The sequence below is a fragment of the Microcaecilia unicolor genome, unplaced genomic scaffold (assembly GCF_901765095.1).
Source record: "Microcaecilia unicolor unplaced genomic scaffold, aMicUni1.1, whole genome shotgun sequence".
NCBI lineage: Eukaryota > Metazoa > Chordata > Amphibia > Gymnophiona > Siphonopidae > Microcaecilia > Microcaecilia unicolor.
In genome coordinates this window covers 41,052-68,397 of record NW_021963582.1, presented here as the reverse complement: position 1 = coordinate 68,397, position 27,346 = coordinate 41,052, and the positions used below count along the sequence as shown (strand labels likewise).

The 27,346-nt window shown below is 45.9% G+C and overlaps 2 protein-coding genes across 3 annotated transcripts in view; both read right to left on the bottom strand.

The window, feature by feature from the left end:
- The window catches only part of NDNF (neuron derived neurotrophic factor), a 57,885-nt gene extending 44,054 nt beyond the window's left edge, over positions 1-13,831 (bottom strand). Inside the window, exon 1 of one of the 2 annotated variants that reach the window (XM_030189284.1) lies at positions 13,288-13,831. The gene's annotated coding sequence lies outside the window, so the exon portion shown is untranslated. Of the gene's footprint in view, positions 1-12,420; positions 12,448-13,287 lie in introns of those variants that run through there. The other variant, XM_030189285.1, reaches the window with a different exon arrangement.
- LOC115459461 (TNFAIP3-interacting protein 3-like) overlaps positions 1-27,346 on the bottom strand; it is a gene marked incomplete at its 5' end in the record, with an annotated part of 87,263 nt that overhangs the window by 19,954 nt on the left and 39,963 nt on the right. The window lies entirely within an intron of this gene.

Below are 27,346 nucleotides of genomic sequence, written 5' to 3'. Positions count from 1 at the left end.
TCACATAGCAGGCAGCCAACTGATTTATTTTCCATTGAACATAATTAATTTGTATGAACTATGAATAGTGTGCTGAACTGGACAATGTTGGCACATTTAGACTGACTCTGGACTTCTGCATGAAGGTAGCTCTGCCCTCATTATTCAATATCTGTCTTTTAAATAATAGTAATAAAAAATATCAAGTGCATTTTTATAATATACCACTGCAATCCACAAAACAAAAGGAGCAAATTCTCACATGCCATCTTTTTCTTTTGATCTAGGCACAGGAAAAAATAAGATTTTAAATGCTCCCAGGTTTCAACCTAATTCATGTTCAATGTGGGATATAAATGTCATAAATAAGTAAATAAATAGATAGATACTCTGAATGTTGAGCACCTGATTCTCATAACATGACGTCTGTTTTAGTGGCCTTTTACCAGGAGGAAAAAAAATCTCTGCACGAATATAACACGTGCTAGGGCGTCACTGTAACCAGCCCCTCCAACTGACCACTGATTATGATTTATAACAAATTACTACTCAATTTACAAAACGTTATTCTGTTATTATACTTCCTCTATGTACATTCGTGTGCTGCACAAGTCGGCATGTTTGAAAAAATAAATGAGATTAAATAAAAATGCCACCAAGAATAAAGAATGACAACATGGATGCAGCAGCTCATAGAGGTGTTTAGTTTGAGTGTACTGGGATGACAGCTGTGCAGGGGAGGCAAAAGAGAGATTAACATAATTGGCTTCAACTTTTTGATGCCATCCTGTCTCCTGTTTTCATCCAACCTCCTTGGTGATGCTCTCCTTTCAATCTAAACTGAGGCTTCCTGTGCCTATTAGCTGTGCTTTATACTGATACTATAATAACTGAAAAATAGCCCCCTTAAATACTAGCCTATGGAATTGTAACATAAGTATTGCCACAGACCAAAGGTCCATCAAGCCCAGCAACCTGTTTCCAACAGTGGCGAATGCAGGTCACAAATACCTGGCAAGATCCCAAAAAAGCTCAAACATTTTATGCTGCTTATCCCAGAAATGAGCAGTGGATTTCCCCCAAGTCAATTTAATAATGGTTTATGGACTTTTCCTTTAGGAAGCTGTCCAGCCCTTTTTTAAACTCTGCTAAGCTAACCGCCTTTATCACCGCTGCTTTTAACATATTTATAAATGATCTAGAGATGGGAGTAAACTGTGAGGTAATTAAATTTGCTGACAACACAAATGTATTCAAAGCTGTTAAATCACAAGAGAATTGTGAAAAATTACAAGAGGACCTTACAAGACTGGAAGACTGGGCATCTAAATGGCAGATGATGTTTAATGTGAGCAAGTGCAAAGTAATGCATGTGGGAAAGAGGAACCTGAATTATAGCTACGTCATGCAAGGTTCCACGTTAGGAGTCACCTACCAGGAAAGGGATCTAGACCTCGTCATTGATGATACGTTGAAACCCTCTGCTCAGTGTGCAGCAGCGGCTAAGAAAGCAAATAGAATGTTAGGTATTATTAGGAAAGGAATGGAAAACAAAAATGAGGACATTATAATGCCTTTGTATCACTCCATGATGCGACCACACCTCAAATATTGTGTTTAATTCTGGTCACCACATCTCAAAAAAGATATAGTGGAATTAGAAAAGGTACAGAGCAGGGCAACAAAAATGATAAAGAGGATGGGACGACTTCCCTATGAGGAAAGGCTAAAGCAGCTAGGGCTCTTCAGCTTGGAGAAAAGACGGCTGAGGGGAGATATGGAGGTCTGTAAAATAAGGAATGGAGTTGAACAGGTAGACGTGAATCGCTTTAGTCTTTCCAAAAATGCTAGGACTAGGGGGCACACTAATGAAGCTACGAAGTAGTAAATTTAAAACAAATCTGAGAAAATATTTCTTCACTCAACGTGTAATTAAATTCTGGAATTTGTTACCAGAGTATGTAGTAAAAGCAGTTAGCTTAGCGGGGTTTAAAAAAGGTTTGGATGGCTTCTTTTTTTTTTTTTTTTTTTGAAAATATCTTTATTATTAGAAGAAAAGACATGTAACATTTGAACATCACATTCCGGCTCAATGAAGCCAACTATTTCCAATATTTCCAATATTCTTGGAGCTTGGGGCAGGAAGATTATTTCCCTTTTCTTCAATTGAAGCACTATTGTGCGACCTTGTCTTCTTGGATGGCTTCTTAAAGGAAAAGTCCGTAGACCGTTATTAAAATGGACTTGGGAAAAATCCACTGCTTATTTCTAGAATAAGCAGCATAAAATGTATTGAGCTTTTTTGAGATCTTGCCAGGTATTTGTGACCTGGATTGGCCACTGTTGGAAACAGGATGCTGGGCTTGATGGGCCTTTGGTCTGTCCCAGTATGGCAATACTTATGTACTTATGGAGTTCTTTCCTGCCCTGAAGAGGTCACTAGATCACCAGGCCTGCAAGGTAGGCAGAGGAGGAGAGGAAGAGAAGGGTGCAATGCTGCTCTTGGATGGGAGGGAGAGAAAGGGGCAACTGCTTGTGGATGGGAGAGAGGGAAGGGAGAGGAGATGGGGACTTGGTGTACATGGAGGGGTGGGAAAGAAAAGGGGGACGTGCTGCTCATGGATGTTTGCTTTTTTGGAAATGTACATCTTTTCTAATTTTGTATTTAGACTACAGAAGTAAATGTGTTTCTCTTACTTTTCCCAGCATTTTCACTGCTTATAGAATCTGCCTTTCTTGGGGGGGTCAAGATGACTGGGCGTCTAGAGCGGGGCCAGGGGCAGGCTGGGTGAGGTGAAGCAGCATTTTATTCTTTGTGTCCTCTTTTTTGTCTCTGCAAATAAGGTAACCCTAATCCACTCACTCGCTTATTTTAATTTAGCACTGACCACTGAAGAGGTAACTTGCCTGCATTAGCACCTATACCAGAAAAGACCTGGCAGTGCCATCTAGTGGTGACACATCAGACTACAGCTTAACTTCCTCCTGCACCAGCTGAGACTGTCAACTCTCCAGACAGGGCCCCTGGAATCAAGGCAACTCTCTCATACCAAACAGGCTAAGATACCAGCCCTAGTCAGCTATCCAGTAAAGACAACCCTGCAGTCCTTTTCTTTGTGGCTTCTCTCCTGGGAGAACAGGAGGAGTGATCTAAGCAGTTTACAGCACTGAAGGTCTGTGCAGGGTCCTCACCATTCAGACTTCTATCACGTTTACGAGATGAAACTATTTCACTGGGTGAAACCCCAGCACTGCCAGAGAGAGACAATGTAACTGAAACCACTCTCCAAGGCGGGTTGTAATAACAAATCTAGCATATGCCGTTTCTGACAGATCAAGTTCATGTCTCTAGAAACTGCCCCCCACCCCTTTTGCTTCCACACCTTCCTAACTATAGTTCCTGCCTTGCCTGAATCCTTTGGTGTCTGACACCCTACAACCATATCCTAGGGCTGAATCTGAGCACTTCACTGGCTCCCTGTCCATTTCCGTATACAGTTCAAACTCCTCTTAATGACCTATAAGCAGTGGTGTGCTGGTAAAATTTTAACAACAGGCTCTCTCCCCGGTCCACCTCGGCACCCCCCGTCCACCACTGCACCCCCCCCCCATCCACCTCTGCGCCCCCCCCATCCATCTCTGCGCCCCCCCCCCCCAAATTGCAGAGCTAGCTATAGCCGTGGGGGGGGGGGGGCAATGCATTATTCTCTCCAGGAAAAAAAAAATTAAATGATCCCAGGTTCCAATCTAATTCATGTTTAATATGGGATAAAATGCCATAAATAAGTAAATAAATATAAACTTTTAACATTCAGCACCTGATTCTCAAAGTGGACTTATTCCAAACACTATAATGAAAATAAAATTATTTTTTTCTACCTTTGTTGTCTGGTGACTTTGTTTCTCTGATCATGCTGGTCCAGTATCTGATTCTGCTGCTCTCTATCTGTTCCCTTGACTCCGTTTCCAGGGCTTCCTTTCCATTTATTTCTTTTCTTTCCTCCTTTCTTCTTCATTTCTGGTCCTCTGCAGACTTGACTGTACAGTGGATCCAGCTTCTGCCTATTTTCTCCATCCATGTGCAGTTTCTCTCCTCACTTCCTTTTCCCTCATCTAATCTCCTTCCTCTATCTTCCCTCCATGTCCAGCATTTCTTCTCTCTCCCTTCCCTCCCCTCCATCCATGTCCTGAAACTCTCCTCTCTCCCCTGTCCTCCTCTATCCATCCATACCCAGCAATTCTCTTCTCTCCCCTGCCCCCCTACCCATCCATGCCCAGCAATTGTCTTTTCTCCTCTGCCCCCCTTTATCCATCCATGCCCAGCAATTGTTTTCTCTCCCCTGCCCCCCTCTACCCATCCATGCCCAGTGATTCTCCTCCCTCCCCTGCCCTCCCCTCCCGCTCCCAAACATGCCCAGCGATTGCCCTTCGCCCCCACCGTCCCCTCCCGCTCCCATCCATCTTTTTTAAATACCTCCTCGCCGTTGAAGCGCTGCGTTAAAGTCCTGCTGCCCATCTCTAGCTTTCCCTCCCTGTTTGCTGCAGTTCACGTGAACTTCGTGCCCTTAGTCCCGCCTTCTGACGTATGACGTCAGAAGGCGGGACTAAGGGCACGAAGTTCACACGAACTACAGCAAATGGAGGAAAAGCTTGGGCAGCAGCAGCAGGGCTTTAATGCGGCGCTTCAACGGCGAGGAGGTATTTAAAAAAGATGGATGGGAGCGGGAGGGGACGGTGGGGGCGAAGGGCAATCGCTGGGCATGTTTGGGAGCGGGAGGGGAGGTAAGCATGGCGCCCTCCTGCCATGCTTACCTCCTGCAATGGATCCGGCTCGCCCCAAACAACAACCGGCTCGCAAGAGCTGTCAAAATTTAACAAGCGGCTCTTGCGAGCCGGAGCGAGCTGGCTCCAGCACACCACTGCCTATAAGTGCAGTCACTCTGCAGCTCCTCAGTACCTCTCCACCCTTATCTCTCCCTACATTCCTCCCCGGGAACTCCGTTCACTGGGTAAATCTCTCTTATCTGCACCCTTCTCCTCCACTGCTAACTCCAGACTCCGTTCCTTTTATCTTGCTGCACCATATGCCTGGAACAAACTTCCTGAGCCGGTATATCAAGCTCCATCTCTGGCTGTCTTCAAATCTAGGCTAAAAGCCACCTTTTAGAGGCTGCTTTTAAGTCCTAACCCCTATTCACTTGCACAGTACCCTTGTCTGTTTTATCCTTCCTTATCCCTTATTTGTCTTGTTTGTCTGTCCTAATTAGATTGTAAACTCTGTCGAGCGGGGACTGTCTTTTCATGTCCAGTGTACAGCGCTGCGTACGTCTAGTAGCGCTTTAGAAATTACTAGTAAAAGAGGCCCGTTTCAGAGCAAATGAAACGGGCGCTAGCAAGGTTTTCGTCGCCAACACCCCCCTCCCTGGCCAACCCCTTCGTTGGTTCTGCCATTGCTCCGCCCCCAACGTCATGACGTTTGATGCGAGGGCGGGGCCCGGAGCGATTTCCCACCCCCCCCGCCTCCCTGCCTCCCTCCCTGCCAACCCCTTGGTTGTTCTGCCATTGCTCTGCCCTCGAGAGCGGGGCCCGTAGCGATTTCCCACCCCCTCCCCCGCCTCCCTGCCTCCCTCCCTGCCAACCCCTTCGTTGTTCTGCCATTGCTCCGCCCTCAAGGGCGGGGCCCGGAGTGATTTCCCCCCCACCCCCCCGCCTCCCTGCCTCCCTCCCTGCCAACCCCTTGGTTGTTCTGCCATTGCTCCACCCTCGAGGGCGGGGCCCGGAGCGATTTCCCACCCCCCGCCTCCCTGCCTCCCTCCCTCCCTCCCTGCCAACCCCTTCGTTCTTCTGCCATTGCTCCGCCCTCGAGGGCGGGGCCCGGAGTGATTCCCCCCCGCCTCCCTGCCTCCCTCCCTGCCAACCCCTTGGTTGTTCTGCCATTGCTCCACCCTCGAGGGCGGGGCCTGGAGCGACTTCCCACCTCCCTGCCTCCCTCCCTGCCAACCCCTTCGTTCTTGTGCCATTGCTCCTCCCTCGAGGGCGGGGCCCGGAGCAATTTTGGTGGCTTCACCACCACGAACCTTCGAACCTTTTTGAAGGAAGTCAGGGCTTGGCTTCACTGACGTCAGTGTCCTCAGAACGTTGAGGGTGAGTTTTATTATAGTAGATCATTACATAATTAACAACACTGAAGTCCACTTAAATTGGGTTCCAAGAAATCCAAAATCAGGAGGAGTTAAAGAAAAAAACAATTTACAAACTAATCAGCACCTAGTGGAGGACAGTTCTTTTGAGCAGGGACTGTCTTTTCTTCATGTTAAATTGTGAAGCGCTGCATACGACTGGTAGCGCTATAGAAATGATTTATAGTAGTAGTAGAAGCCTGCCCTTGCAGATCAGCAACACGGCCGCGCAGGCTTCTGTTTCTGTGAGTCTGACATCCTGCACGTACGTGCAGGACGTCAGACTCACAGAAACAGAAGCCTGCGCGGCCGTGTTGCTGATCTGCAAGGGCAGGCTTCTACATGGAATGCTGCTAGCGGAATAGCAACATTAACATTCCATCTAGAATCTCCAATAGTAGCAACATTCCATTTAGAATCATTCCTATGTGTCCTTCTACCCTTATCCTTATTGGTCCTGTCTGTCTGTCCTGATTTAGATTGTAAGCTCTTTTGAGCAGGGACTGTCTTTTCTTCATGTTCAATTGTGAAGCGCTGCGTACGACTGGTAGCGCTATAGAAATGATTTATAGTAGTAGTAGTAGTAGAAGCCTGCCCTTGCAGATCAGCAACACGGCCGCGCAGGCTTCTGTTTCTGTGCAGGACGTCAGACTCACAGAAACAGAAGCCTGCGCGGCCACGTTGCTGATCTGCAAGGGCAGGCTTCTACATGGAATGTTGCTAGCGGAATAGCAACATTAACATTCCATCTAGAATCTCCAATAGTAGCAACATTCCATTTAGAATCATTCCTATGTGTCCTTCTACCCTTATCCTTATTGGTCCTGTCTGTCTGTCCTGATTTAGATTGTAAGCTCTTTTGAGCAGGGACTGTCTTTTCTTCGTGTTCAATTGTCAAGCGCTGCGTACGACTGGTAGCGCTATAGAAATGATTTATAGTAGTAGTAGTAGTAAAACAGAAATGAGTAGAAGAGAAACCGGCAGTATCGCCAGTACTGAGTGCCTTGATCTCCACTCTCCTGCATCAGGAAAAGGAGTTAAAGACAATTTACATTTAGCTGCACTTTTGTGTTGCTTCCTAAGGGCTCACAGTAAACCAGGGTTAAGTGACTTGCTCCTGCCTCTGGGAAGTGTATGATGTCTACCTGCCTTGCGCTAGAACTGTCAGACTGCAGCGCTCTGGCCCCTCAGAGTCTCAGCTGTCTCCCTGCACAATGTCAAGAGATTGGAGATTGCCAGGGCAGGATGTGATGAAATATTTGGACAACCAGGGCCTCCAGTACCTTTGTACAAAGTTACAGCTGGGAAGTGGGAAAAAAATACCCATGTTTGCTACATCCATGGAAACATCTGGGGGGGGGGGGGGGGGCGAGAGGAAAACCAAAAAGGATTGCACTGATTTCAGAATTTTACAAAAACGCTAACCGTATAGAAACAAAAATATGTAACTGATCCAGTCTGAGAGTCCAGCGCTGATCTCTGACTTTCCCAGGGCTTTTTTTGAGGGGGTACTTGGGGGTACTGAGTACCGACACCTTTTCCATTGTCTGCTAAAATTGACTCCAAACTTTAATGAAAGAGCTCAGGCTCTACACACCAATTCTGCCTTGTCATACATTCTGTGACTGGTTGCAGGGGGCCTGGCTATTGTGGGGTGGGTCCCTCAGTGATCACCCCACCCCTGAAGGGTGGCCTGGTATTTGAGTGCCTGCACCTTTTTCACTAGAAAAAATACACTGGACTTTCCAAACACTTTTTTGCATCTAAACATCCTCTGTGCTTATCCCCCCCCCCCCCCCCCTCACCTTGGGATCCTCTGTGCTTATCTCAGACTTTACCCCTCACTCCTCCCTACAGCTAAGGATCCTCTGTAAATGTCCCAGGCTTTGCCCCTTACTCCCCCCCTCGGCTAAGGATCCTTTGTGTTTATCCCAGGCTTTACTCCTCATTCCCCCCCCCCCCCCCCCCCCACACACACACACACACAGAGCTAAGAATTTTCTGTGCTTAACCCAGAAGGACTCTCACCAAATATAATGAATGATCAGAAACTATAAATTTAAAAAATGTAGACAAAAACTGAAGTAAAAAATCCAGGAAGCTTCAATACTAGAGAAATGGAAATGCATTTCCTCCCGTACTGTACAAAATACAAAGACATCAGAGAGATGCATTTCCCAAAACTAACCAAGAACATCAAAGGCTTTCCACAAGAGAATGAGCTGGAAAGAGGAAAGACAGCATCTGGAGCAGCAAAACGGTACCAGCAGGCAAGACATCTGATCTCACCAGGGAGAACACGGACCTGCAGCAGAACCAGAACCTGGCAAACAGTCTTGTTATTGTCCCCTGTGTAAACTGTCATGTTAATGCTCTGCTTTTCCTTTTATTTTAACAACGGATGTAGAGGGAAAAGGGATGGGATTTCATTGACTGCCTTTCTGTGGCTACACTCAAAGTGGTTTACACCTTACATACAAGCGTTTATTTGGTACCTGGAAAGTGACTTGCCCAGACTCACAGGGAGCTGCAGTGGAGATTGCACTAACCATTAGGCTACTCCTCCACTCATACTGGTCTTACTGGTAAGGTTTGAGGAATTTGGAATCTGGACCTGTGGGACTATGTGCCTGTCTGTGAGTGGAGGAGTAGCCTAGTGGTTAGTGCAGTGGACTTTGCTCCAGGGGAACTGAGTTCAATTCCCACTTCAGCTCCTTGTGACTCTGGGCAAGTCGCTTAACCCTCCATTGCCCCTGGTACAAAATAAGTACCTGAATATATGTAAACTGCTTTGAATGTAGTTGCAAAAACCTCAGAAAGGTGGTATATCAAGTTCCAGTTCCCTATTTGAGATTCTAGATGGAATGCTGCTACTATTGAGATTCTGTTGCTATTATTTGTAGATTCTACATGGAATGTTGCTACTGTTGAGATTCTGTTGCTACTATTTAAGATTCTACATGGAATGTTGCTACTATTTAAGGTTCTACATGGAATGTTGCTACTATTGAGATTCTACATGGAATGTTGCTATTCCACTAGCAACATTATTCCATGTAGAAGCCTGCCCTTGCAGATCAGCAACGTGGCTGCGCAGGCTTCTGTTTCTGTGAGTCAGACGTCCTGTACGTCAGACTCACAGAAACAGTAGCCTGCGCGGTCGCATTGGTGATCTGCAAGGGCAGACTTCTACATGGAATGTTGAAACTATTTGTAGATTCTACATGGAATGTTGCTACTATTGAGATTCTGTTTCTACTATTTGAGATTCTACATGGAATTCTGCTATTCCACTAGCAACAAGGGCAGAAGCCTGCCCTTGCAGATTAGCAACGCGGCCGCGCAGGCTTCTGTTTCTGTGAGTCTGACGTCCTGCAAGGACTGTCTCTTCATGTTCAAGTGTACAGCGCTACAGAAATCATAAGTAGTAATAGTAAAATGCACAGGCTGGGGGTAGGAACTACCACTGGGCTTTCGCAGTAGCCCTGAGGCAGTCCTGATTTGGCACACGACAATGCCGCAGCGTCTCACCACATCGTTGTAAAAGGGCCCCTTAGACTGTGAACCCTCCAGGGCCAGAGAAAGTACCTCTTCCTCTCTATAGTTCCCTAATGTGTCTGTTACACATTAACCTTATTCTACCACAACATTACTGTATTTGTTCATACTGGAATTGGCGAACGCCTTTACAGTACTATGTAAGACAACATTGAGCCTGCAAATAGGTGGGAAAATGTGGGATACAAATGTAATAAATAATACTGTTGGGGTGGTATCACAGAAAGGTGGACTATCCAGTCCATTACCCTTTGCCTAAAACACTGCCTTCTCTCCCGTAGTCTCAGGGTTTTCTTGTTGCTTGCAAGCACTTTCCTCCCTGGAACAACTGCTATTTCTGGACCCAGGCTTCCTGTCTATCTGCTTTGCTGTTTTCTTACTGAGGTTTGGCTTTGAGGTCTGGGTGTGCTCTGCCTTTGTGGCTGCTGAGCCTGGAAGTGCAACCGAATCTCCTCACTGCCTGGGGGGAGAACCGCTGGGGGAGGTTTAGCTGCTCAGATCCAGCCCTCTTTTCCCACAGGACCAGAAGGTGAGGTAAACAGTCTGCTAAATCACTCCCTCTGTGGGTCTAATTTCTCATATGTTTGAACTCTGGGTCCCCTTACTACGATAGTTAACTAGTACAGTGAAACTTCTGATGAGAAACAGCACAGCAGCATCAATCAAGCCTATATTATTTTTTTTATTATTATTAATTTAGATTTTGCTGACACCTTTTTCAGTAGTAGCTCAAGGTGAGTTACATTCAGGTACTCTGGATATTTCTCTGTCCCAGGAGGGCTCATGATCTAAGTTTGTACCTGAGGCAAAAGAGGGAGGGTTAAGTGACTTGCCCAAGATCACAAGGAGCAGCAGTGGGATTTGAACTGGCCACCTCTGGATTGCAAGACCTGCTCTAACCACTAGGCCACTCCTATAAAATCAAACCTAATAAATCAACCCTAATAATAAATAAACCCTGATTTGTAAATATGGGGGCAATGCAAGTGGGGGGATGTCCAATAGCTTTAAACAGTAATATCCCCTCCCCCCCCCCCAAGTTAATGTAAAAGAAAAGTGCTAATTCACTGGGCAGTTAAAACGGAGAAGCCTTGCACACTCCCAGACACAGAACAAATTTCTTTAGAAACGTGGGGGGGGGGGGGGGGGGAGAGCACAGAGGATGTGCCCTGAGCCTACAGGTGGGGCTGTGTTTTAATAAAACCAGAGAGGGAGAAAGGCTGCATCTTCAACCCACAAGGCTGGGCTCAGTCTCCTGAATAAATCAGCTTCATCCTACCCCATCTGCCTCAACCCTTCATCCACCCAACCCATGACACCAAGATCCCCTTCTAACCACAAAAAAGAGCTTTGAATATACCACACAAACTTCACAATTAATGTTTACCACTTGTTGCATGAGTTGTTAAGCACAGCTTAAGTTTTGTAAAAGTCACTTTTAAAACAAAGCCAGAATTTGAAGGTGGATGATCACAGTTTAGGATTTTCAGAATGACTGCCATCCCTGACCGTCTTAATGCAAACTGAGATATATTGAACCAAGCTTTCTCCTGTCAGGGGCTACCCACTAAATTGTCTGGGGCATTTCTGTCACCTTCAGCCATTAGAACTGTCTGTGAGCTACTGTGTTTACATTACAAGCCGTGAATAGATCAGTGAGGGTAACTCTTAAAGAATGCCAGAACAATTTTTCTGGGATAAAGAAAGCTAGTCATACAATATAACAAGTCAACCCGCATATTTCTTAAATAAAAAAAAGTTTTAAGTTGCTTACGAAAACTACGATTTTCCCTTTGGGAGCGCAGAACAGAAGGTAAAGACTTTCAACCAGAGGTGGCCTGGTAGAGCAGGTCTAAACTGAGTTTACAGATGGAAAACATAACATTCAACGACCCCCATAAAAGTGAGAAAAAAAATGAGTCAGATAAGAGGGAGAAGAACCAAATAGAGACTGAAAAAGTAACATGCAAAGTTTGCCATAGTCAACCGCCTTCAATGAGTAAATTATCCTTAAGGCCAAATTTTGAACTGTCTGCAGGTTTTTCAGAATAGAATGAATACAGCCTACATAGACTACATTACAGTAATCAAACTTTTAAAATAATAAGGTGGCAATTCAAAATATTTCTGAACAATTTGTAATTTCATCATAGAAAAAAAGGAACTCTTGCATTTACTTGTAAACCAACACAGGAGAAATGCCCCAAAGCTGCCATCGCCTGCACAGAAGCAGGGAGCAGAGCCTGCCCTGGACGGCTGGGGGCGACAGAGAGCACTTAAGCCCTGACAACCAGGCAGCTTCTGGATGCAAATCCCCATGAGCAGGAAATAGTAAAACCAGCTCTGGGAAGCAGAGTCTGCCCTGCTTTTGCACAGACCCACATCCACGTCTTCTCTGCGCCTGAAAGATGCTTTTCAACTCAGGGATTGGAGAAAACAAACATTTAACCCCCCCCCCCCCTTTTCCCCACACAGTGCTGCTTCTAGGGCCCCTCAGATGCCTCCTTTGCTGTGGGGGTGGGAGAAGTTGCTCCCCAGCAGTGAAAATGAACAAGTTCTTGCATGGAGCCTCAGGAGATGAAGGGCCGATGTATAAGCCCTTAAAGGACACGTTACACCCCTCTCCTCTCCCCCCCCCCCCCCCCCATATCAAGTGACCTGCAAACATGCTTCTCAGGGGGGGGGGGGGAAGCTGCTCCCTGACCTCTTCAACACGCGGGGTTAAGGCCACAACAGAGTCTCCGGGACCAAGGATCTTCTGAAACAGGGGGCATCTCCTGCCCCCTCCCCAAATGCAGAAGCTCCTATTCATGGCAGAAACACGTCCTTCCCAGGAAAACCGAAGGAATAAAAGGCGAGAACTGCGCACATGCTCTCAAGGTAATTTTTGCACAAGAAGGAGACACATTAAATCCCTGGGAGGGAAGATGAGAGCAGTGGCGAGACAGAAAAGAAGAAAAAAAAAGCTTCAAAGTGAGAGGAAATCCTGGGCTTTGCAGGGAGGGGGTTGTTGCACAGGGTGGGTCCTACCCCCCCCCCCTTCCCCCATCTCACATGATCTCAATAAAGAGAAGCAGAGGGCTCAAATGCACCCCCCCCCCCCAAATTATTGACGTTAGGAGGGAACTGAAAGGACGAAGGCAACTCTCTGGGACCCCCCTCCCCTAGGGAAGGCTGGAAGCAGAGAAGCCCTTCCCCACAGTCCCCCCCTCCCCCAGAATGATTGCAACTGTTCAGGCTGGAGGCAAAGGGACTTTTTCGGGTGTCAGTCCAGAATTACTGGCTGGAAGCAGAGGGGCTTTTCCCCGGGATGATTCCCTTTCCCTTCCTAAGGTGATTAACCAGGGGAAAGAGAGCAAGCCAGTCTACTTCCTGCCACTGGCACCCCCAGACCTGTTCCCTCAGCCTGGAAGTGACTGCTAAAAATGCTGTCTAAAATCTCATTAGCAAGAGCTGACAGGGGGCAGAAGCAAAGGGCAGCAGAGGGACCCATGAGAGGAGCAGGAGAGCAGGGAGGATGCAAGGGGCAGAGGGTGAGGGGAGAGCAGCTCAGGACACAGACACCGCTTACCTTAAAATGGCTTTGCTTAATTTTTGCCTTTGTGCCCTGTTTTCCAAAACTGAGAAGTTTCAATTGCAATCAAAGCAAAGTTGGAAAAGAAAGAGGCAGAGGAAGGCAGCTCCTGGTCCTAAGTGGATCTCTTGCTTAGCAGCCGGTCCTCCACCCTGGCAGAGCTCCTGAGCTGGGCTAGTGCTAAATGTCTGTCTCTCTGTGGGCTGAGACACCGGGATGGCTGAGGTTGACTGCTCCCTCTCTCTCGGTGGCCACCAGGGTAGGTCTGGGTGGATGCTGTGGGTCCTGAGGGCAGGGGCTGGCTCTGTCTGTGCTGCTACAGGAGGGTCATTCTGCAAGTTTTATAGCTGTCTCCAGGCAGAGGAGGTCTGGATGTGGTACGTCTGTCTCGCTTCTCTCTCTGGGGTGGCACAGCAGGGTGTATCCTCCCGTCTCTGGGGCAGGAGAGCAAGGTACTCCTGGATGTTGGGTGTCTGTCTCCGGGGGTGGCACAGCAGGGCAGGTCCTGTCTCTGGGAGTAGTCCTGGATGTTGGGTGTCTGTCTCTGGGCTGCGCTCTCTTATTTGATAACTGAGTGGACTGAAGCTGGATGTCAGCAGAGAGAAGCACAGAATCCCCCTACCCCTCCCCTTCTGAGACCAACCCACCAGTCGGAGGCTGGCATAGCTACTCAGTCACTTTCTGAATAGGAGGCAAAACCCGCCCCTCCCACTAGTACTAGAAAGAGAGAGAGAGCCCCCCTCCTCACTCCCACTCCCACTGGATTCAGAAGGGCAGGCAAAGGAAAGAGATAGGCAGACAAGGGAAAGAGAGAGACTGCAGAAAGGGAAGAGAGACAGATGCTGGGGGGGGGGGGGCAGCATGACTTTTTCTCAGAATTTGATTACACACACCAAGAATAGAACCATCATCCTAACAATACCAGAATATAACTTTAATCCTATTGAAAAAAAATTATAATAAAATTAATCATAAACTCAGGTTCGATTCCCACTGCAGCTCCTTGTGACTCTGGATAAGTCACTTAACTCTCCATTGTCCCAGGCACAAATAAGTACCTTTATATAATAAGTAAACTGTTTTGAATGTAGTTACAAAAACCAGAGAAAGGCAGTATATCAAGTCCCATTTCCCTTTCCCTATTTGAGATTCTACATGGAATGTTGAAACTATTTGAGATTCTACATGGAATGTTGCTATTATTTGAGATTCTTTTGAGATTCTACATGGAATTCTACCAGATTTTCATCACGCTTGCTTGTCCTTAAAGACCAGATTCTTCCTATTTCAAAGAGCTAAAAACTTCTAGGTGTTGAGCTGGACCCTTACCTTCAACTGGATTTGCAAGTGCGAGCAGTCACCAAGCGGATGTTCTACGCAATGTGGAGACTGCATCGCATTAGGTTTTGTCTCACCAGAGAGCTCTTCCGCACACTTGTTCACTGGTTAGTTCTCTCTCACCTTGACTACTGCAGCGGGATTTACACAGGCTGCCAGGAGCAACTACTGCGAAAGTTCCAGACTCATCCTAGGCAAATCGCGCATGGTTCCCGCACAGCCTCTACGTCTCAATCTGCACTGGCTCCCAGTTAGACAGCGAATCGCTTTCAAGCTCTGCACCTTAACGCATAAAATTATCTACAGTCTAGCTCCGGAATACATGATTCCTCTAATAGACCTCCCACCTAGAAATGCCATCAACACAGCCCGCACCTATCTCCAACTTCATTATCCGTCTTGCCTGGGTGTCAAATACAAGCTTCTTTTTGCCTCTACTTTTCACTACTCCAGCCCGAAAACTTGGAATGCTTTACCTCTGAACCTAAAATCTCAATCTGATCATCACCTTTTCAAGAAGATGTTGAAAACGTTCCTTTTTGAAAAAACTTACTCCATTAGTAATTCTGCTTATTAGTCACCCTAATTGTTGTTAGTGTTCTCTCCTTATTCTGCTGTAAAATTCATGTGTTGTACTTTTGTAATTCATGTAAGCCACATTGTGCCTGCAATTGTGGGAAACTGTGGGGTATAAATGAACCATAAATAAATAAATAAATAAATAAATAAATAAATAAATAAATGTTGCTATTATTTGAGATTCTGTTGCTACTATTTGAGATTCTACATGCCGTCATCTACTATGGTACTATGTTACTATGAATGCTGCTATTATTTGAGATTCTTTTGAGATTCTACATGAAATGTTGCTACAATTTGAGATTCTGTTGCTACTATTTGAGATTCTACATGAAATGTTGCTACTATTTGAGATTCTGTTGCTACTGTTTGAGATTCTACATGGAATGTTGCACGCAGGCTTCTGTTTCTGTGAGTCTGACGTCCTGCACATACATGCAGGATGTCAGACTCACAGAAACAGAAGCCTGCGTGGCCGCATTGGTGATCTGCAAGGGCAGGCTTCTACATGGAAGGTTGCTAGTGGAGGAGTAGCCTAGTGGTTAGTGCAGCACACTCTGATTCTGGGGAACTGGGTTCAATTCCCACTGCAGCGCCTCATGACTCTGAACAAGTCACTTAACCCTCCATTGCCCCAGGTACAAAATAAGTACCTGAATATATGTAAACTGCTTTGAATGTAGTTGCAAAAACCTCAGAAAGGCAGTATATCAAGTCCCATTTCATAGTAACATAGTAAATGACGGCAGAAAAAGACCTGTATGGTCCATCCAGTCTGCCCAACAAGACAAACTCATATGTGCTACTTTTTGTGTATACCCTACTTTGATTTGTACCTGTCCTCTTCAGGGCACAGACCGTATAAGTCTGTCCAGCACTATCCCCGCCTCCCAACCACCAGCCCCGCCTCCCACCACTGGCTCTGGCACAGACCGTATAAGTCTGCCCAGCACTATCCCCGCCTCCCACCACCGGCTCTGGCACAGACCGTATAAGTCTGTCCAGCACTATCCCCGCCTCCCAACCACCAGCCCCGCCTCCCACCACTGGCTCTGGCACAGACCGTATAAGTCTGCCCAGCACTATCCCCGCCTCCCACCACCGGCTCTGGCACAGACCGTATAAGTCTGTCCAGCACTATCCCCGCCTCCCAACCACCAGCCCCGCCTCCCACCACTGGCTCTGGCACAGACCGTATAAGTCTGCCCAGCACTATCCTCACCTCCCACCACCGGCTGGCTCTGCCACCCAATCTCGGCTAAGCTCCTTAGGATCCATTCCTTCTGAATAGGATTCCCCTTCCCTTTCCCCCTTCCCACCTATAGCAGGGGCGGACTGACCATTTGGGCAACCGGGCAATTCCTGAGGGCCCAGGGGGCCCAGAAGCTCTGCTTGGTAGCCCTAGTTAAGTGATTATTTTCCCTGCTGCTGCTGTGTCCTGTGCCAGCTCTGCGGTTAAAAATGGTGGCTGTGAACAAACACTGGTGAGACTATTGTAAGAGGTTGCAGACGCCATTTTAAACTGTGGAGCCCCTGTGGACAGCAGCAACAGCATGGAAGAAGGTGGGAAAGGGGAGTTGGAGGGACAGTCTGGGCATGAGGAGGGTAGAAGGGGAGATTGGAGGACATGCTAGACATGGAGGAAGGGAAGGGCTGCAGGGCAGCAGAAGCATGTGTGGGGGGGGGGCTGTGGGGGGCATGTGTGGGGGTGGCGGTAGCGTGGGGGGGCAGCGGGGGGGGTCCAGAGTACTCTCAGTCTGCCCCTGGGTTGTGGCCTCTCCTATGATTGTAGTTCATTGGAAAAACAACGAACGGTGGAACTGTAGCTCCGCCCCCTCACGCCTAGGTGTGATGTAAGGTAGAAGCAGGATTCCGGTTAGCCTGTCGTCAGTAGTCGTGGCAGCGTTTCCGGAACCCAACACCCAGGAATGGAGAGAGGACCACAAAAACTAACCTCGTCACCTACCCTTGAAGGATAGGTGAGGAAATATAAACTAAATTCAGGATTTCTCCCTATTTCTTAGGAGGCAATAAGGAGAAATGAGATTTTCTGAAACAATATAACACGTTTATTTAAAACATTCTTATGTCTTGTAGCATAAGCAACAAATAAATTTCACTTTACATCAGAACCCCCCCCCCCCCAAATGTTAACTTTGTATCCTTCCAATATGTCTTCCATTAATAACCTTATTTTACTTGTTTTCTCCCTTTAGATACCTCCTTCGTCATTAAAGAACACTTATTAGATAAGTATCCTCCCAACTATGCACAAATCAATTTCTCAAAATAAATATGAAATATATTTTCTTTTGCTATAACCCTTAAGAATGGATTCTTTGGGTATTATTTCTTTTATTCACAGTTATCTCTGACTGCTAATCCATTACCCCTGAGGAACAAGGTAAGTATGATTTTCTTTCTCCCTTTTTATCTTTTGTCTTTCTCTCTTTAGATTTTCCCTGTTTTCCCAAAGTCACTTAGCTGATGCAGGTTTTCTCTCGGTGGTGTGTAGCGTAGGCTTTCTTGCGTAGGGGCCCATGTCCTGAACTCCAACAGTCCGGTCCAGTATAAAGCTTCTTCCTAAACCTTTTGCTTAAATAACCAAAAGAAGGCAAAACCCTGCCTCTCCTGTATTTTGAATTTACAATTTTCAAACTATGTGGAAGTATTACCAAAAACTGTGGCCAATTTAATCTAACAAAATAAAATTAACCAAAATTCCCTTCCTCTCCAGGCCTTTGCTATTTTTTTTATTATTTCCCTAAGCTGTGAGTGAATGACAGCCTTTAATCATATGCACCACACTCAATATTCCATCATCAGTTCCACATTACTCTCCATACATTTACCTAGCTCACCAAAATTCCTTCACGGTTTCCTGCTTACCACATTCACCCTGTTCTCATCTGGTTTTCATTAACACACTTCAACTCCCCTGCAATTCATTCAGTAGTTACTCAAAATTCCCAACCTTAGAAGAAATTAATTTAAACCTCACCCCAGTCACACCTTCACTCTCACTCTCACTCTCACCTCCACCCTTACTGTCACCCAAACTCACTCTAATAACTCTTATTTTCCTCAAATTCACCTCTGCCTCTCTCACTCAGAGCCGCACCTCCACTTGCTTCAGCTGTCAGACCCTCTCTCACTTTCCCCCTGTCACTCTTCTCTATTTCTCATTCAGTTCACTTACTGTTCTGACCCACTCTCAAACTAGGTCTCAATTATTCTCTTTCACATTAAACCTTTTCTAAATGGTTTTAACCCTGTTTCATATCTCTCTCACATAGAGCCTTCAAAAACACATCCTTTTTCTCACAGTGCTTCAGCTTCTTCTGTTAACTGCCAAGCCAACAGAAGCTCAGCCCTCAGCAAATTCCAAGGACCTGCGCTGCTGGTCACAATGGAACTCTGGGACAACTTGGGTAATTTTACTTATTTTATTAACCCCTCGGGTTACAGAACCACCTTTGTGGTCTCCAATCCTAAGAAGAATCTTGGTCCTTTTCTTAATGTAAGAATTAGTCACATCAGAAGAGTCATTAGTCTCACGCACTTGGGGCTCTTTCTGAAGTGCTGTAGGCAAGATGTCCTCTTACTTCACCAAGGGGCTCAAAACTCCAGCACTCGAGGCCGAGATCACACATCCCATCACGCAAGACCAGTGCAGAAAACTAGTCCCCAATACCCAAGGCAAATGGGATGCAAATTTTATGTGCGCTAGTCAAGTGAAAGCAAGGGGGGAGGAATGCGATTGACGCATGCACAAAAGAGCTACGCTTACCATGAAACTCCAGGCAAAACAGGAAACGCAAGGGCACATTACTACCCTTTCCCCTAAGACAGTGGTTCCCAAACCTGGTCCTGGAGGCACCCCAGCCAGTCAGGTTTTTAGGACATCCACAATCAGCAATTGTGGGGACCTGTGCAGACCAGTTCGGTGGGGCCCACCCGGCTCCTTGCCTAGCCCCGCCCCTGGGCTGAGGGGGGTGGGATTGCTGCCACGTACCACCAGAGCTCGATGATGTTAGCTGTGGAAAGGAGGATGAAGAAGAGCCCGGAGCTGAGCATAAGAGGAAGGCAGCAAGGTGTCCCGCAAGCCCGGCCTCCATCCCTGAGAGCCAGAGCCACGAGGCAGGAGCAGGCCACCTTCAGCCTGCCCCAGACCCCTTCTTTGTACAGCCACTTCCTGTTCCTGTGCAGGCGGGACGCTACAAAGAAGGCTTCGGGGGCAGGCTGAAGGCAGCGCTTACTTCATTGATTCTTTGCCTGTAGCGGGCAAGTGGGCGGGGGGTAGAGAGAGGAAGGAGAAGAATACCACACCAGTCGGGGAGGGGGACAGGCACTCATGGCAACATCCCTTCACCGCCCGCCCTTAGTATACCATTTCACCAGCACCAGTATGTTTTGCATTAAGGTAGGTTCGGGGAGGGCCACCGCAGGGTCCCTGGGAGCATGAGGCCCTATGCAGTCGACCCAGTCACCCCTGCCTAAGACCGGCCCTGTCCACAATGAATATTCATGAAAGAGATTTGCATGCAGTGGAAGCAGTGCATACAAATCTATCTCATGAATACTCATTGTGGATATCCTGAAAACCTGATTGGCTGCACAAGAAAAGCAGCGCAAATGCCCACCCTCACCCTCGGCTTTACTCGGACTCACAGTCATGCTTTTTCTCACTGTCAGCACCACAGAAGCCAAAACCCAGCAATTTAATGTGAAAAATGCAGGAGAAATCCTCTCTTCAAAACCCAAATGCCATCCCCAACCTGTTAAGACCAGCGTAAATTTCTACTGTCTTCTGAACATTGGCATGAATACATAATCACCTGTTTTGAATCCATTTTAATGCATTTTAAATGCAATTTGCACTGATCTTCAATGCACACTGGGGGGTTTGTGTATGCTGCACATATTAACATGTACGCAGTTCCGGCGCTAATCACTCTTAGAACCGGCGTAAGGTTTTGAGCTTCTGGGCCCAAAAGAGCCCAAGGAGGGTGTACATCTCTTTTAGGACCTGGGACTTTTCCTATATTTCCATGGTCCTCTCCCCTGCCTCCACGCAGGTCACTCTCATCCCATCTCCATCACACCCCCACCCCAACCCCCACCCCAACCCCACACTGCAAACCAAGAAATACTCAAGAAAACCAGACAGTTCCAAAAACAATCAGCCATTAAATTCTGGGGAGGGGGAACTCGTGGGTTCAGGATTTTATCAGATGTGCTACTACTACTACTTATCATTTCTATAGCGCTACTAGACGTACGCAGTACTGTACACTTGAACATGAAGAGACAGAACTTACAATCTAATTAGGACAGACAAACAGGACAAACAAGAGATAAGGGAATATTAAAGTAAGGGTTCTGAACAAGTGAATAAGGGTTAGGAGTTAAAAGCAGCATCAAAAAGGTGGGCTTTTAGCTTAGATTTGAAGATGGCCAGAGATGGAGCTTGACATACCATCTAAGGAAGTCTATTCCAGGCATATGGTGCAGCAAGATAAAAGGAACGGAGTCTGGAGTTAGCGGTAGATTAGAAGGATACGCTTGGGATTCACTGCGATGATGTAACAGAGGTGTTTGGCCATTGGGGTGTGAGTGATGTCACAATGGCTGCTGTGCTGACATCACAAAGGCAGTGACAGCACCAGGTCCAGCAGCCGTCAATGGGAGGAATTTTCACGTCTTCCCGCTCTTTGCCTATTCGAGGCACGGGGAGTCGGTATTCGAAAGATTTGTCTGCGAAACTTTGGGAGTTAGCTGGACAAATATTAGCTTTTCAAAACAGCAGCCCCCAGAAAGATTAATGAACTGACTGGACAAGATCAGTTCTTTAAAAACAGAAGGAGGGTTGTGAGTACATTTAACAGAATAACACTGAATTTCAGCTCTGTCTGCTTAAAGGGAACCAGCGTGTTAAAAGTCCAACTTTATCACACTGTAATTTACTGAGGGGGTCACCAACCAACCAGCAGCAGCTCATGACTACAGGTTACTGACTCCTGCAGTACTGGAATAGCACAATTTGTTAAAAACTCATTATTATTCCATCCCAGGAGCAGATGCTCCCAGACCTCTTCTGAAATGGGCTGGTACTCAGCAATAATGAGCTGCCCTCCCCCCCTTCCCTTTCCAAATGGCATCTCCCAGCCTCAAGGACCCCTGTCAGCATATGCAGGCAAAGCATTCTCCCCCCTCACTTCGTTCCTCCCTCTCGGGCCTACTTTCATTATACCTGATGTCTACTGGGCTTGGGCAGCAGCTTGACCTCTAGTAGCTCCATGAGTACTGCTAGGGGTCATTAGACCTATTTTGAACCCAGTGCCAGAAGGAGCTGGAGCTGCTGGGGACCTAGGGGGCCTAAGGGTGGGTAGAGCATGCTTTGCTCGACTTTGGGGGGTCTTCAGAGTCAGGGGATATCATGGGAGGTGGGTCTTTGCATTGAGGGAAGTATTTGGGGGTCTTCAGAGCCTGGTGGAAGTTTTTTGGGGGGAGGGGGGTCAGCTTTGGGATGGAGGAAGTTCTTGAGGTGTCTTCACAGTGGGGAGACATCATTCAGGGGAGAAGCGGGAAGCAGCAGAAGTGGCCCAGTAGCATCAGATGTGACTCTGAGGCCCGATGCTCCTGTGAATATCGTGATCCATATTATTGAATTTATATAATGAGCTTTTTTGTCTGCATTTGCCTGCCTTGCATCTCATTAACATATAACCCACAGTAACTTAAAATAATGTGTGTTAGAGCCCTGAAACCTGCATTAAGGGGGGTAACCCACCTTGAAAACTACCCTCTTTGCTGGGCTGTACAAACGCCTGTTCCAAAGTGAACTGAACAAATTATCTGATTAATTCATTAATTATCTGTTTGTATTAGTTGATTGATGTGTTAAGGTTTTTGTATTGTTTTTTGATTGTGTATGTGGTTTTTGTTTCCCGCTCTGGATAAGAGCAGTTTATAAATGATAATAAATGAAATGAAGTAAACCAGTTATCTTCAGTCATCCAGGTTAACTGGATATGTTTCCTTATCTGGTTAAAGTTAGATGAGCAACTTATCTGTTATAAACAGGCCCCAGATAACCTGAGAACTTAGACAAAAAGAACTTATGAAACCAGATTGGTGAAATGTCTTAATTAGTTTATGATTTCAAAAATACACTCTTGCAAGAATGGGTGTCTCTGAAAGCAAGCAGGCACACCCTTCCTTAATGTTTACAGGTTATATATCCTTTCTTTTTGGTTACATTAAGTATCTGCCCCTAAGTTTCTCATTGGATATTGATCACATTTACTCCCCCTACTACATCATTGCTAATTATCGTATGACAGTCCTCTGAAAATTTTCCATCAACCGAGCCTGAGCCTCTATCCATTGTTAGTTCTGCTCGGTTTGCATTTTCTTATCTTCAACCCCCCCATGTGAAAGCTCTGCAGTAACAGTTTCATCCATGGTATGTTTTACCTTCCCCCCACCCCTCACCCCTTCCTTTTGTCTCAGCAGTTTTTATCAATTTGCACACGTCTCTTTAAACTAACAAAGTTCCTTTGTTAGTAATTCAGAAAGCTATAATGTGATGATATCTTTTAGAAAGGGCCTACACAAATATAGTTAGGGCCTAAACTATATATTCTATCTTTGCAATTATGTGAAGTGAAAAAGCAATATATTTACACATTTCTCACAGTTATCCAGTTAGCGTGAACTGAATATCGGGCCACTGGGAATCTGCCCCTTGGTTTTAAAATTACTGCTCATCTGATAGCGGAGGTTTTGCTAATTAAAGCATGGATTTGGTATTGGTGTGGTACAGAAGGGTCAGAAAATCAGGCAGGGTCTGCCGTCGCTTACGAGATCTGGGTTCAGAAAATCTCTACCACTTGAAACCATGCACCGGACAGGCCTGCTCTTTCCTAGTCCCTCCTGGTGACTCTACAGCCGCTGCACAGTGAATATTCTACTCCTGGGGGATTTCTGTGCAACTGCTCAGTGCAGAATTTCCCATCCCCCACAGAATGTGCAGAATTCTGCAAAAGAGCTGCCGTCAGGACTTTCCTGGTCTCTCTCCCCCTCCTCCACAGAGATCACATGGTAGGAAGAGGAGGAGGTGAACCGCTGTATATTGGGTCTTTTCCTCCTGCTCTGCTGGCTTAATCCCAAATGTTTAGATGAACTGCATGGGCCTCCTTACAGGTATAAACCAGCAGATAAGGAGGAAATGACCCGATGTGCAGCGGTTCACTTCCACCATGTCCTGCTACACAATCTCAGCAGGGGAAGGGGAGAGACCAGCTGATAGTGTGCCATGAGAAGGGAGCAGAGCAAGCTGAGAAAGTGCCATGAGGTGAAAAGGAGGCAGAGTGACCTGAGAGTGTGCCGTGGGGGGGGGGGGGGATAGGGGGCAGAGAAAACTAAGAGTGTGCCGTGGGAAATAAAAGGGGCAGAGCAAGGTGAGAGTGAGCCATGGAGAAAGGGAAGTACAGCAACAGAGCAAGGTGAGAGCATTCCCTGCGGTTTGGGGGGGGGGGGGGCAGCAAAAGCTGAGAGTATGCCATGGGGATTTTGGGGGGGAAGGAGGGCACTCTTCAGGTTTAAGCATGCAGCTTAAACTCTGGTTTAAGCTGCATGCAGTTTATTGATTTATTTATTTATTTATAACATTTGTATCCCACATTTTCCCACCTATTTGCAGGCTCAATGTGGCTTACATTATGCCTTAATGGCGATCGCCATTCCGGAATGAGAAATACAGAATATTATTACATTTAAAGTACAGAAAATATAAAATAAGTTATAAGAAGTAGATATACAGTTCAATTCAGGCATTAAAAATCAAGGGTAAATGTAAATCATTCAACAGTAACAATGTGAATAAAGTAAACAGATAAAAGAGTCCAATGTTGTCTTGTTTGATGTCTGGTCATTTATGAAGGATCCTTTAGGTAAGTCTCTTTGAACAAGTTAGTCTTTAGTAGTTTACGGAAGTCTGTTAGAACGTGCATAGTTTTTATGGCAGTCGGTAGAGCATTCCACAGTTGCGTGCTGATGTAGGAGAAGCTAGATACATAAATTGATTTATATTTAAGCCCTTTGCAACTGGGGTAATGAAGGTTCAAGAAAGTGCGTGATGATCTTTTTGTGTTCCCGGTTGGTAAGTCTATGAGGTCTGACATGTATAACGGGGCCTCTCCAGGAATAATTTTATAACCCAGGGTACAGGTTTTGAATACAATTCGATCTTTTAATGGGAGCCAATGTAATTTTTCTCTGAGGGGTTTGTTGCTTTCGTATTTCGCTTTTCCAGCTGCAGTGTTTTAGGCAGTTTGGAGTTTCTTAATGATTTGTGCTTTGCATCCGGCGTAGATGGAATTGCAGTAGTCTAAGTGGCTCAGCACCATTGATTGCACCAGGTTGCGGAATACCTCCCTTGGGAAGAAAGGTTTAACTCTTTTGAGTTTCCACATTGCATGGAACATTTTCTTTGTTACATTTTTCCCTAGTGTGAGATTTCTATCAATTGTGACTCCCAGGAGTTTCAAGGTATCTGAAACAGGGAGAGTATGGTTTGGGGTATTTATAGTGGAATGCTTACTCTTGTTATATTGCAATGAAAGGATAAGGCATTGTGTCTTTTCTGCGTTAAGCTTTAGTTGAAATGCATCCGCCCATGAGTTCATTATTTGGAAGCTATGATTGGTTTTATTCGTGATTTCTGTTAAATCCTTTTTAAACGGGATGTAAATCGTGACATCGTCTGCATAAATGTATGGATTGAGGCCTTGATTGGATAGTGATCTGGCCAATGGAGTCATCATTAAGTTGAAAAGGGTTGGTGAGAGGAGCGAATCCTGAGGCACTCCACATTCAGGTTTCCATGGTGATGATGTAATCAACGTTGATATCACTTGGTATGTTCTTGCGGTTAGGAAGCCATTAATCCAATTCAATATGTTTCCTCCAATACCAAAATATTCTAGGATGTTCAATAGTATATTACGGCTGACCATGTCGAACGCGCTGGACATGTCAAATTGTAAGAGGAGAACATTGTTGCCAGCTACAATTATTTGTTTAAATTTGGTTAAGAGCGTTATTAGTACTGTTTCGGTGCTATGATTAGCTCATAATCCTGATTGAGATATATGAAGTATTGAGAAATTGTTTAAGTAATCGGTAAGTTGTTTGGTAACTAAACTTTCCATTAACTTAACTACAAGAGGGATGGATGCTACTGGTTGGTAGTTAGTTATATCATTTAATTTTGTTCTTTAGGTCTTTAGGTATTGGAGTGAGTAAAATTTTCCTTTATCCATAGGGAAGAATCCATGTTGGAGCATGAAATTTAAGTAGGAAGTTTAAACCAGAGTATATAAAATCACTATGAGAAGACTCAGAACTAACTCTTGAACCAAAGTTATCTTCAATGCAGTTATCAAACAAGGAAAAATAACTTACAGTACAGAAGTGCTGGAGAAGAGTTTTTGCTTTACAAAGTGGGAGTCTGTTCTCCACCAGCTCTCTCTCCATGCAAGAGAGAAGCTGGGACTAATTCATCAACACACTGAGTAATTATGCTGTTTGTACTTTTACACTTTTACACTTCAGCCTTCTTGGGGGTCTCTGAACCCCTAAATTTACAACAATAGCGTCACAGTAGCTTCAAGGATGTCATACAGCAAAATACTGCAAAGGCAGATTCAGTACACAGAGGAGAATACTGCAGACTAACCTTTCAGACATGATGGGGAGAGAAAGGGGAGGGCAGCTTGCCCAGTATGCACAGAGAACAAGGCAAGCCAATAGAAAGAGTCCCAAAAGACATGGGGAACTAAACATGTACTCGGAAAGAGCCTAGCATAGGAAACTATAGCGATGGACATACAATAACTCTTCCTCTCTACGATTCTCTAATGTGTCTGTTACACATGAACCTTATTCTACCACAACATTACTGTATTTGTTCATACTGGAATTGACGAACGCCTTTACGGTACTATGTAAGCCACATTGAGCCTGCAAATAGGTGGGAGTGGAGGAGTGGCCTGGTGGTTAGGGTGGTGGTGGTGGACTTTGGTCCTGAGGAACTGAGTTGGATTCCCACTTCAGGCACAGGCAGCTCCTTGTGACTCTGGGCAAGTCACTTAACCCTCCATTGCCCCATGTAAGCTGCATTGAGCCTGCCATGATTGGGAAAGTGCAAGCGCGGGGTACAAATGTAACAAAAACAAAAGAAATGTTGGATACAAATGTAACAAATAAATAAATTAAGTCAGGGACACAGAGCCATCTAATTACAGATAATGTAAGCTAGTACTAGTAAATGTAATGCCTAATACATATAGATGAACAACAAACAGCCTGCCTCCATGCTAATATGGGCAAACACTCCTCGCCTGGTATCGAAAGATACCACAATTTAATTTACCAAACTATCAACATAATAAGCATGCCAAGTCCTTTAATATGGAATGGAGGAGTGACCTAGTGGTTAGGGTGGTGGACTTTGGTCCTGAGGAACTGAGTTTGATTCCCACTTCAGACCCAGGCAGCTCCTTGTGACTCTGGGTAAGTCACTTAACCCTCCATTGCCCCTTGTAAGCCACATTGAGCCTGCCATGAGTGGGAAAGCGCAGGGTACAAATGTAACAAAAATAAATATAGCTGGATCTTGAATATTCATTGTGGATATGAAACAGACGTTCAAATATTTGAAAGGTATTAATCCACAAACAAATCTTTTCCGGAGATGGGAAGGCGGTAGAATGAGAGGACATGAAATGAGGTTGAAGGGGGGGGCAGCCTCAGGAAATATGTCAGGAAGTATTTTTTCACAGAGAGGGTGGTGGATGCTTGGAATTCCCTCCCGCAGGAGGTGGTGGAGATGAAAACGGTAACAGAATTCAAACATGCTTGGGATATACATAAAGGAATCCTGTGCAGAAGGAATGGATCCTCAGAAGCTTAGCCAAAATTGGGTGGCGGAGCAGGTGGGGGGAAGAGGGGTTGGTGGTTGGGAGGCTAGGATAGGGGAGGGCAGACTTATACGGTCTGTGCCAGAGCCGGTGATGGGAGGCGGGACTGGTGGTTGGGAGGCGGGAAGTACTGCTGGGCAGACTTGTACGGT